Consider the following 13,542-nt stretch of genomic DNA (forward strand, 5'->3'; position numbering starts at 1 on the left):
CATATTTCTGTAAAAGAATTAAAATAAAAAAATAGGGCTATACCTACCTTCCAATGGCCCCCGGAGTCCTCCCGCCTCTCAGCGGTGCACGCGGTGGCTTCAGTTCCCAGGGATGCATTGCGTGAATCACCTGGAATGACATCATGGTAACACAACCGTGACATCACAAAGGTCCTTCGCGCAAAGCATCCCTGGGAACGGAACGTACCAGGAGCGCCGCTGAGATCGGGGGCTGTCAGAAGCTGAGAATAACCATATTTTTTATTATTTTCAATGTCAATTGTAAAAGTTGGTCACACTTGTCAAGCAGTATGCTTCACAAGTGTGACCAACCTGTCAGTCACTTTTCCAATCGCTTGGAAAACGCAAGCATTCTGCAAGCTAACATCGCTTGAAAAACGCTTGTGTTTTGCGGGAAAACGCATACGAATTCCGCATGCGTTTTACCCGCGGCAGGGAGTTGCAGAAATGCTGCGGACATTTCCGCAGCATTTCTGCAACGTGGGCACATAGCTTTACAGATATGACATCTTTAGTGAACACTTGCATTCCGTATTAAAGGGGTTTCCCTCTACATTGATATAGACGATCTCAGGAGTGGTATTGTTCCTCTTCGTACACTGTTTACATCTGGCCACGAGTAATCAGAAATCTGATGATGATGACCTATCCTAAGAATAGGCAACCAATATCATTAGAATGGAAAACCCCATTAAATCATTAAATAAAAACTATAACAAATGGCAAAATCTGAGATTAGGGTAAGCATTAGAAGAAATTCCAGAAACTTTTACTAAAACAGTGGCAGCTACTTGGAACAAAATTCCAGATGTGATTGGAAAGTTCATATTTAAGGGAATGTCCGGCCTTGGGCTACAAGTCTGCAGTCACTGTTTATGACTGAAGACGTATGAATCCTCACATCACGTGCATTCATTCATCAATTGTGTGGCACTGCATGATGTGAGGATTCACTGCTGCCAGGAGACTGGGCACATGACTGCAAGTATAAGTATACATGCGGTCACATGCCGACTAGATGTGCGCGGCCTCGATTTAATTGCAAGTGTATTGAGTAAGGCCAGACAGTCTAGTAGGAATGTGGCTGGAAGTATGCAAATCACATAATTTTGGTTACTTCACTGCCTGCTCCCAGCACCTTGGAATCCTCACAGTGTGCAATGCAATACAATTCATTATTTGGGAACATAAGAAGGCAATGTTCTTGAACAGAAATGTCTTTCAGCTACAAAATAAGTTTAACAAAACATGTTTACCAAACCAGAAAATTCTCCAACTATATACAAACATCAGCTCCTCCTTAGATTATCACTAGAGATACATCACAGATACCTTTTGCCGAATGTATGGCTTTACTATGTCTCTATTGAAAAGGCCAGTCCACTACAACTTTGAATACCAATGTACATACAGTATACTGTGTACTATACGACTGTGTACGTTACTACATCTGGAGTGATCCACTTCATATGGTCTCAAATTATTACAAAAAGGAAACTGCCATGAATAAAGCATTTAATGGCTGTGCATGAACATGGTGTCACACATCACAAATGGAACCCAATGGTGAAAGGACTGGTCATTGCATTTTGCACCCTTTTGACCCCATGTCCAAGAAGATGCTCCATTAGTGGATGGCATACATGTACAACTAGAAAATAAGCCTAATACTTTCCTCCCCAATATGATACGAGTGTTTCACTCTCATTAGATGTATTTACTGTCCCTTAGCTGACAAATATAACTTTGCTGTACTGATCAGATAATTAATGTGTTTTCTTTTACATTTTCATATAAAAGGGTATTCTGTGTGTGTAACTATTAGTATTTTTTAAACATGAATTTACCTGATTATATGCTTTTGATATATATTTATTAATATTTATTATTTAACTGTTAATGTGTTCCCATTACTATGTTATGTAAGAGGGCTAACATAATCTATATCAAAATAAATTGATCAAACATTATTATTATCCTGTTACCTACAATAAAGCAATGAATGGCTGTATACATACTGTAATAAAGTAATACATATAGACTGACAGCTCTGGAGCTATTATTTTACAAAGTTCTGAGTGAATTATTACAAGGAAGGCTAAATAAAATAGTTCAAGTTCTAGACCATCTTTAGAAACCAGAGCAGAAAGTGGCCTTAGCTCGGGCAGTGTTGTAATACATGAATAGCTGCATACATTTTAAAAGACGATCACGTCATTCATTTTTTATAATATACAGTAATTATTTTTATTTTTTAAGGGCTTTAAGAATCTAATTTAAAAATTAGTAACTTTTCATATTTCCAAGTATTGGCCACTAGGGGAATCTAAAAATAAAAAGTGATCACTGTAATCTGCAGTAAATTTGGCCTGGCCCCACTCCTTCTTATGGGCCAGACAATGCCTCTGCTTTTGTGGCTACCTATCCTGTCTTCTTGCCCTGTGATGGGATAGCCTCTGTGAATCCCTCTTCTCTGTGTAATGATGCATTTGTAACCATGAGGCTAAAATCTTCAAAAATAAACTGGCGTTGGCCAACAGTCACAAGATGTTGTGGTCATCTGCAGCATATCCTCAGGGTGGCCATAGCAGGATGTCGTAGGACCCATTACTTGTCTGCCATAGACTCTATGGTAAGGTGGGGTGAAGGCCTTTAATGTCCCACAAATATCACGTGAAAACCAAGCCTACTAGGTTTAGAAGTTACAAATGCCTGGTGAGGAAGCTTTGCAGGTCAATGGATATCTACTAACAATAGTGAATGACACATGATGGTTGCTGTATGTTAGTAGTTAAAGCGCCACCATCACTCCAGAATTTTTTTTATGGAGTGGAGTGGTGCTTCTAATGTAAGTTCTTACAAACAAAAACTAATGCCATTAAAAGTTAACTTTTATTATACTAATTTTTAGCAACCAACAATAAGGGTCGATCTCTAAAAGACCGACTCGTACATAGTCCAGACCAAGACCAGAGGGGACCTGGCTTGATAGAAAAATCTGTGACACATTTATTGTTATAATTATAAATTTTTATACTGCCATTTATTCCATGGCGCTTTACATGTGAAAAAGGGGGCAAATATAGACAAAATACATTAAACATGACCTCATTAAACATGAGCAAAAAACAAGGTACACAGGTACATAAGAAGGGAGGACCCTGCCCGCGAGGGCTCAGTCTGCAGGGGATGGGTGAGGATACACTAGGAGAGGGTAGAGCTGGTTGTGTGGCGGTTCAGTAGGTTGAGGATCACTGCAGGTTGTAGGCTTGTCGGAAGAGGCGAGTCTCCAGGTTATTTTTGAAGGTTTCTATGGTAGGCGAGAGTCTGATGTGTTGAGATAGAGAGTTCCAGAGCATGGGGGAAGCACGGGAGAAGTCTTGGATGCGGTTGTGGGAAGAAGAGATGAGAGGGGAGTAGAAAGGAGATATTGAGATGATCGGAGGTTGCATGTAGGTAAGTACCGGGAGACCATGTCACAGATGTATGGAGGAGACAGGTTGTGGATGGCTTTGTATGTCATTGTAAGGGTTTTGAACTGGAGTCTCTGGGTGATAGGAAGCCAGTGAAGGGCTTGGCATAGGGAAGAGGCTGGGGAATAGCAGGGAGACAGGTAGATTAGTTGGGCAGCAGAGTGTAGGATGGATTGGAGTGGTGCCAGAGTGCTAGAGGGGAGTCCAGAGAGTAGGAGGTTGCAGTAGTCAAGGCGGGAGATGATAAGGGCATGCACTAGTATTTTTGTGGTGTCGCGGTCAAGGAATGCGCAGATCCGGGAAATATTTTTGAGTTTGAGACGGCAGGAGAAGGCAAGGGCTTGGATATGTGGCTTGAAAGAGAGGATCACCCCGAGGCACCGGGCGTGTGGGTCTGGGGAAAGTGAGCAGCCATTGACATTGATGGATAGGTCTGGTGGAGGGGTAGAGTGAGATGGGGGAAAGATGATGAATTCTGTTTTGTCCAATTTCAGTTTTAGAAAGCGAGCAGAAAAGAAGGCCGAGATAGCAGACAGTGTGGGACTTTGGTAAGGAGGTGAGTTCAGGTCCGGATAGGTAGATCTGTGTGTCATCGGCGTAGAGCTGGTACTGCATACCGTGGGATTCTACGAGCTGTCCAAGGCCGAAGGTATAGATGGAGAAGGTGTAGATGGAGAAGAGTAGGGGTCCTAGAACAGAGCCTTAAGGAACACCAACAGACAAGGAGCGAGGTGAGGAGGTGGTCTGGGGGAGGGAGACACTGAATGTTCGGTCTGTCAGATATGACAAGATCCAATATAGGGTCAAGTCTGTGATGCCAAGAGATGAGAGGATCTGTAGCAGAAGGGAATGGTCCACAGTGTCAAAGGCAGAAGACAGGTTCAGGAGAAGGAGGACAGAGTAGTGTCGCTAGTTGTTGGCAGTTAGTAGGTCATTAGCGACTTTAGTTAGGGCAGTTTCAGTTGAGTGATGGGGTCGGAAGCCAGATTGTAACCAGTCAAAGAGGGAGCAGGAGGAGAGGTGGAAGGACAGTTCAAGATGGACGTGTCCCAGTAATTTTGGGGCATAAGGGAGAAGAGATATCGGGCGATAGCTAGACACAGAGGATGGGTGGAGGGAGGGCTTTTTGAGGATGGGTGTGATCTTGGCATGTTTGAAGGATGAGTGGAAGACACCTGTTGTGAGTGAGAGGTTGAAGAGGTGTGTTAGGGTTGGGATGAAGACCGTGGCAAGGTTAGGGATGAGGTGGGACGGGAGCGGGTCAAGCATGCAGGTGGTGAGGTGTGATCTTGACAGGAGGGTGGAGAGCTGATCTGCCATGGTGGAGAAACTGGTTTTGGAGGAACAGGGTTGAGCAGCTAAGAGGGGCATTGGGCGCTGTGGGTCAATGCTTTCTCTGATTGTATCGATCTTCTGTTTAAAGAAAGAGGCAAAGTCTTCCTCAGAAATGAGAGGGGAGGGACGGAGTTGAGCATTGAAAGTGTTGAAAAGCTGTTTAGGGTTGTGAGACAGGGAGGATATAGAGATGATAAGTTAGTTTTGCGGCAATGAGCGTGTACTTGAAGCAGGTGAGGGACTGCTTGTATGAAGTGAAGTGGTCGGCAGAGAGGGATCGCTTCCATCTCCGCTCAGCGATCCTGGAAGCCCGTCACAGTTCTTTGGTCAGGTTGGTCAGCCAGGGCTGCCTGTTGAGTGTACGAGTTTTGCTATGCATGAGCGGGGTGGCCGAATAGAGTGTTGCTGTGTCATGGCAGCAGCATCTGTGTCATGAAGGGAGGCTATGTCTGTAAGAGGGAGAAGGGACTCAGAGAAAGATTGTAAACTGAGGTGTTTGAGATTTCTGCGAGGGGGAGTGAGTTTGTGGAGTGGGGGTTGCATTCTAGGAGAGGAGAGGGAAGAGAATGTCAGTAGGTTGTGGTTAGAAAGGGGAAGGGTGAGTTAGTGAGATTAGTAAGGGAGCAGAGGCGGATGAAGATGAGGTCCAGCGTGTGGCCATCTTTGTGAGTGGCCTCAGAGGACCATTGAGTGATGTGGGAACCATTTAGATGTGGGAACTGTACGTTCTGTAAGTGGATTTTACCCTGTAAGAGCTTTTTGAGTGCTTCCAATGGGAAAAAGTTATTTAATAGGGATTTTGCGAACTGTAAGACCATAGGGGTGGTCTACATGGTAACTAACGCATGGCCCAAAAATTGTATAGGGAAAACCAAGAGGGAATTGAGAAAGAGAATCAGTGAGCATTTGGGTGACATGAGAAATGAGAGGCACTCCTTAGTGGCCCGACAAGTTTGGGATTTTCATCAGGGAAAGGGGATGTCCTCTCTTTCTGCGTTTTGGAGGTGATTAGACAGAACTGGAGACAGGGTGATTGGGGTAGGTTGATTTTACAAAAAGAGACTCGGTGGAGCTTCAGAATGGAGTCAGTGGCCCCTAAGGAGCTAAATAATTGTCTCCCGTATGGCTATTTCATTTGAGAATATCTGTTCTCTATATTTATAATTTATTATTTAGGATTTTCTCTACCTATTGTCAATCAAGAAACCAGTCTTTTCAGGCACAGTCCTATGAGATGGTCTGTGCCAGTTCATAATAATAATAGACTTGGGAGTTTGTTAAATGAATGAGATGTTGCCCTTGTCTTTACATAGATAATCAGGTGGATTGTGCCAATGACTGTTCATATCAGAGGCCAGGGGATTCTCCTATTTCCCTGTGGGCTGGTCAAAGCCTCGAGCCCATGTACTAGAAAGGAGGCCAATAGCAAAATCAAAATGGTAGTTGTCACGGGGTTACCGCAACAGTGTGGAGCCATAAGAAGATTGCTCCTACAATGGCGCTGAGAAGAAGCACTTCTCCTTAATTTAAATGTATTTCTTTCTTCTGGTAGAACAGTGGTTAATCAGCCATGTTGAAAATCCCTGCACACACAGCTGTGCTTGGTTAGCCACTCCATTTCACTTTATAATCTGGGCTCTTTTACTAATCCTCGTCAGAGCTAGCATTTGCTAAATGGCTAACGGTGGGAGAGGAGCACATATGAAGAGAGTTGGAGGAGTTATTAGTGACTGTTGCTTGGTTTGTATGCGTGGTAATTCCTTATCCTTTTCTGTTTTTGTTTATTCCCCTATGTTCACACCCCAGTGCATTCCTCTGTCACATGTGAGTGAATATTTTGGATGCCTGGAGTTTTGTTAACCCTTCTCCCTTAGTTGGGTTAGTGTACTATGGTGCACAGTAGCGCCCCCTCTTCCCTGCTCACCGTGGACACCGGGCCGCGGCGTCACCACATTTCTGCCACCGGCATCCTGAAGAAGGGACCCTGCTCCAGCTCTACCTCACTGTTGACACCGGACCCGCAGCTTCGCACCCGAGACTGCAGTATTGCCCCACTTCTGCCGCCACCGACTTCCTGAGGAAGGAACCCTGTCTTCTGTGACCCTGCTGTACCACCGCCGGCCCTCAGGTAAGATACCTTAAATTCGGACAATAAGACGGATCCCCATCTTATAAAATTATTTTTCCTGCTATTTTCCACCCCAAAATTTGGGCTGCTTCTTATGGTCTGGTGCGTCTTATAGTCCAAAAAATACGGTATGTGGATAGATGAGACCAGGATAGAGCTTTTTGTAAAGCACATCATTCTACTGTTTACAGAAAACGGATTGAGGTCTACAAAGAAACGAACACACGCAGTACCTACAATCAAATACCAATACTTTCTGTATTTATGGGGCAGCATACTGATACTTTTATTTTGAAGGGCACCATTTCGAGATGTGCTGCTGAAGACAGAGAAAAGGGAAGTCGTCAAAGACTAATTTTGGGCATGACATCTCATCATGACGATGGAACAGAAAAGAATAACAACTTTAATCACAACAGATGTCATCTATAAAGTGCCAGGATATAAATACATGTGATACTGTCTGCAATCATCAGTAGAGATGAGAGAACCTTTCATGGTTCAGTTTGGTTCAGATTAGCGAACATATCTGATGTTCAACAAACATATCCGAACCCCATTGAATTCAATGGGACGCAAAACCGAACACATAGACAACACCTTCAGGGGCCCAAAAATCTTCCAAAACAGCTCAATAAGGGGTACACAACAGGAAAAGCGGCATAAATTGTCCAAGAGTACAAATAGTAAAATTGCATCATGGCTCAGGGCCTGGTACAGTACTTGAACCAGCATTTCTAGCTTAAACATTGATGGGTGGATGAGTGAAAGGTATAGGCCTGGTGCTCTGAGAGCCCTGCAAAATTCAGGCAACACATATTGGAGACCCAACTTGGAATCCAAACATTTACAAAAGTTAGTCAGACATCAGGAAAAGTACAGTAGCATCAACTGACTCACAGTAGAAATTTGATAATAGCACAACAGTAGTCATCCATGGGTCATGCATGAGGTATCAGGGTCTGGGCCAGCATTTACAGCTTTAAGTTTAAATTAAGACAAGGTGGGTTAGGGATCGGTGTAGGCCTGTAGTGCTGGGAGCCCTAGTACCTCATGCAACAGCTCAAACTGCTTTTCTGCTCAGCAACGCTCAGGTGGCACAAATATCAGCTTGGTAGGCCACTAATGTTAGAAAAAATTCAGGATAGTGTGATGCAGCGGTAGGACCATGCGCAGTGAAATGGCAGTGACCCAAGCAAGTTCAAACAAAATGTTCCTTTATTGTGTTACTTCATACAGTCTATTAGCAATACACAGTAAATGGCTTCTTCATCCAGACCAATGGAAAATACACAGTACACAGCTTCTTCACACAATCCATTAGAAATACACAGTAAACGGTTTCAGTTTGCAGTCCTTACACAGGCCAGACTTCCCTTTGTCCAGTTTCCCTGGGGCAAACGCACGCTGTTACCAAGTCTCTTTACTCACGCCATGCACCACACGCTATCCTCCGGATTGCAGCCTGGCAAACACAAAACATCGGGATGTAGGGTGTCAGTCCTCTTGGTTCCTCTTGCCCCAGTGTTGCTCCACACAGAAAGAGCTCTGCAGACAACTGCTCTGTCTGCCTCCAAACCAACACTGACACAACTCCCCCTCTACTACAGGGCTTTTAATCAGTCACTGCTTCACCATTTTAATTACAGCCACACCTATGTCTGCAGTATGCCCTCATGGCCTAACTATGCCTCCGTGCACATTCTGGAGAGCACAAACAGCGTAACACTTGACTGAAAGTAAGTGCAGTGTTATGATCCTTAGTGGTTGAAGATCACAAATTACTCCAGCTAAGTAACAAACATAGGACAAGCTCTAGGGAGGTGGCAAACTGGACTGACCGCAAATCTGAACCTATCCAAACACACTAGAAGTAGCCGGTGAACGTGCCTAAAAATCCTAGACGTTTTGAGCCAGCCTGAGGAACTAACTACCCCTAGAGAGAAAGAAAGACCTCTCTTGCCTCCAGATAAATAATCCCCAAAGATATAGAAGCCCCCAACAAATAATAACGGTGAGGTAAGAGGAAGGCACATACACAGGGGTGAAAGCAGATTCAGCAAATGAGGCCCACTAATACTAGATAGCAGAAAATAGAAAAGGGAATCTATGCGGTCAGTAAAAAACCCTTACAAAATATCCACTCTGAGATTTCAAGAACCCCCACACCAACTAACGGTGTGGGGGGGAGAAACTCAGTCCCCTAGAGCAACCAGCAAGCGAGGAAATCACATTTTAGCGAGCTGGACTAAAAACATAATGAACGCTGATAATCAAAAAATGATCAAACAAAAACTTAGCTTGTCTTGGAGAGACTGGGAGCAAGGTAGACACAAGGAATCTGAAGAGCACTGAATACATTGATAGCAGGCAAGGAACTGAGTATCCAGGTGAGCTAAATAGGAAACCAACCAAGGATAACGAACCAGCTGATGCTGCAACCTGCAGAAAGACAACACTACACAGTACCGCTTGTGACCACTAGAGGGAGCCCAAAAATAGAGTTCACAACAGTACCCCCCCCTTGAGGAGGGGTCACCGAACCCTCATCAAGACCCCCAGGGCAATCAGGATGAGCCGCGTGGAAGGCACGAACCAAATCGGCCGCATGAACATCAGAGGCGACAACCCAGGAATTATCCTCCTGACCATAGCCCTTCCACTTAACCAAATACTGAAGCCTCCGTCTAGAGATGCGAGAATCCAAAATCTTCTCCACCACGTACTCCAATTCGCCCCCGACCAGCACCGGAGCAGGAGGCTCAACAGAAGGAACCACAGGTACCACATACCTCCGCAACAAAGACCTATGGAACACATTATGAATGGCAAACGATGCTGGGAGATCCAAACGAAAAGACACCGGGTTAAGGATTTCCAAGATCTTATAAGGATCGATGAAGCGAGGCTTGAATTTAGGAGAGGAGACCTTCATAGGAACATACCGAGAAGACAGCCACACCAAATCCCCAACACGAAGTCGGGGACCCACACCGCGGTGGCGGTTGGCAAAGCGCTGAGCCTTCTCCTGTGACAACCTCAAATTGTCCACCACATGGTTCCAAATCTGCTGCAACCTATCCACCACAGAATCCACCCCAGGACAGTCAGAAGGCTCAACCTGACCCGAGGAAAAACGAGGATGGAAACCAGAATTGCAGAAAAAAGGCGAAACCAAAGTAGCAGAACTAGCCCGATTATTAAGGGCAAACTCGGCCAAAGGCAAAAAAGTCACCCAATCATCCTGATCAGCAGAAACAAAACATCTCAAATAAGTTTCCAACGTCTGATTAGTTCGCTCGGTTTGGCCATTAGTCTGAGGATGGAAGGCCGACGAAAAAGACAAATCAATGCCCATCTTAGCACAAAAAGTCCGCCAAAACCTGGACACAAACTGGGATCCTCTATCAGACACAATATCTTCAGGAATGCCGTGCAAGCGAACCACATTCTGAAATAATAGAGGAACCAAATCGGAGGAAGAAGGCAACTTAGGCAAGGGCACCAAATGGACCATCTTGGAAAAACGATCACACACCACCCAGATGACAGACATTTTCTGAGATACTGGAAGATCCGAAATAAAATCCATGGAAATGTGCGTCCAAGGCCTTTTCGGAACAGGCAAAGGCAAAAGCAAACCGCTGGCACGAGAACAGCAAGGCTTAGCCCGAGCACAAATCCCACAAGACTGCACAAAGGAACGCACATCCCGCGACAAGGAAGGCCACCAGAAGGACCTAGCCACCAAATCTGGTACCAAAAATCCCAGGATGACCCGCCAACACCGAAGAATGAACCTCGGAAATAACTCTGCTGGTCCATCTATCCGGGACAAACAGTCTCTCTGGTGGACAACGGTCAGGTCTATCCGCCTGAAATTTCTGCAGCACTCGTCGCAAATCTGGGGAAATGGCAGACAAAATCACTCCCTCTTTGAGGATACCAGCCGGCTCAGAAACTCCCGGAGAGTCAGGCACAAAACTCCTAGAAAGTGCATCAGCTTTCACGTTCTTCGAACCAGGCAGGTATGAGACCACGAAGTCGAAACGGGAGAAAAATAACGACCAACGAGCCTGTCTAGGATTCAGGCGCTTGGCAGATTCAAGGTAAATCAGATTTTTGTGATCAGTCAAGACCACCAAACGATGTTTAGCTCCCTCGAGCCAATGTCGCCACTCTTCAAATGCCCACTTCATAGCCAACAACTCCCGATTACCAACATCATAATTCCGCTCGGCAGGTGAAAACTTTCTTGAAAAGAAAGCACATGGCTTCATCGCAGAGCCATCAGAGCTTCTCTGCGACAAAACAGCCCCTGCTCCAATCTCAGAAGCATCAACCTCGACCTGGAAGGGGAGAGAGACATCTGGCTGACATAAGACTGGAGCTGAAGAAAACCGGTGCTTCAGCTCCCGAAAGGCCTCCACGGCCGCAGGAGACCAATTAGTCACATCAGAACCCTTCTTGGTCAAATCCGTCAAAGGTTTAACCACGCTAGAAAAATTAGCGATGAAACGACGGTAAAAATTAGCAAAACCCAAGAACTTCTGAAGACTCTTAACAGACGTGGGCTGAGTCCAGTCATGAATAGCCTGGACCTTGACTGGGTCCATCTCCACAGTAGAAGGAGAAAAAATAAAACCCAAAAAGGAGACCTTCTGTACTCCGAAGAGGCATTTTGAGCCCTTCACAAATAAAGCATTAGCACGCAGGACCTGAAACACCATCCTGACCTGCTTCACATGGGACTCCCAATCATCAGAAAAGACCAAAATGTCATCCAGATAAACAATCATAAATTTATCCAGATATTCTCGGAAGATGTCATGCATGAAGGACTGAAACACAGAAGGAGCATTAGAGAGTCCAAAAGGCATCACTAAGTACTCAAAATGGCCTTCGGGCGTATTAAATGCTGTTTTCCATTCATCTCCCTGCTTAATGCGCACAAGGTTATACGCACCACGGAGATCTATCTTGGTGAACCAACTGGCACCCTTAATCCGAGCAAACAAATCAGACAATAGTGGCAAAGGATACTGAAATTTGACTGTAATTTTATTCAGAAGACGATAATCTATACAAGGTCTCAAAGAACCGTCCTTCTTGGCCACAAAAAAAAAATCCTGCACCAAGAGGGGAAGAGGATGGGCGAATATGTCCCTTCTCCAAAGACTCCTTTATAACTCCGCATTGCGGCATGCTCTGGTATAGACAAATTAAAAAGTCGTCCCTTAGGGAATTTACTACCAGGAATTAAATTTATAGCACAGTCACAATCCCTATGAGGGGGCAGGGCACTGGACCTGGGCTCATCAAATACATCCTGGTAGTCAGACAAAAACTCAGGGACCTCAGAAGGAGTGGAAGAAGCAATAGACACCAACGGAGTATCGCCATGAATTCCCTGACAACCCCAACTTGACACAGACATAGCTTTCCAATCTAAAACTGGATTATGAGCTTGCAGCCATGGCAGACCCAAAACGACAACATCATGCAAATTATGCAGAACAAGAAAGCGAATCATCTCCTGATGTACGGGAGTCATGCACATGGTCATTTGCGTCCAATACTGAGGCTTATTCTCAGCCAATGGCGTAGCATCAATTCCCCTCAGAGGAATAGGAAATTCCAAAGGCTCCAGGACAAAACCACAGCGCCTGGCAAACGACAAATCCATCAGATTCAGGGCAGCACCCGAATCCACAAAAGCCATAACCGGGTAGGACGACAAAGAACAAATCAAAGTAACAGACAAAATAAATTTAGGCTGTATAGTACCAATGGTGACAGGTTTAGCGATTTTTTTTAAGCGTTTAGAGCATGCTGAGATAACATGAGTAGAATCACCACAGTAAAAGCACAACCCATTTTGACGTCTATGACTTTGTCGCTCAATTCTGGTCAGAGTTCGGTCACATTGCATAGACTCAGGTCTCTGTCCAGAAAATACCGCCAAAGGATGAGCAGATTTGCGCTCCCGCAAACGCCGATCAACCTGAATGGCTAAAGCCATAGAATCACTCAGACTTGTAGGGGTGGGAAACCCCACCATAACATTCTTAACGGCCTCAGAAAAACCTTCTCTGAAATTTGCAGCCAGGGCACACTCATTCCATTGAGTAAGCACCGACCATTTCCAAAATTTTTGACAATACACCTCTGCTTCATCCTGACCTTGCGAGATAGCCAGCAACGCTTTTTCTGCCTGATTCTCAAGATTAGGCTCCTCATAAAGCAGTCCAAGAGCCAGAAAAAATGCATCTACATTAAGCAATGCAGGATCTCCTGGCGCCAGAGAGAAAGCCCAATCTTGAGGGTCGCCACGCAACAAGGAGATAACAATTTTAACTTGCTGAGCGGAATCACCAGAGGAACGAGGTCTCAGAGATAGAAATAACTTACAATTATTCTTAAAATTTAGAAACCTAGATCTATCTCCAGAAAACAACTCAGGAATGGGTATCTTTGGTTCTGACATAGGGCTATGAATAACAAAATCCTGAATACTTTGCACCCGTGCAGTAAGATGATCCACACTAGAGGTCAGAGTCTGAACATTCATGTCTGCAGCTGAGC

This window comes from Ranitomeya variabilis, chromosome 3, assembly GCF_051348905.1.
Source record: "Ranitomeya variabilis isolate aRanVar5 chromosome 3, aRanVar5.hap1, whole genome shotgun sequence".
Taxonomy (NCBI): domain Eukaryota; kingdom Metazoa; phylum Chordata; class Amphibia; order Anura; family Dendrobatidae; genus Ranitomeya; species Ranitomeya variabilis.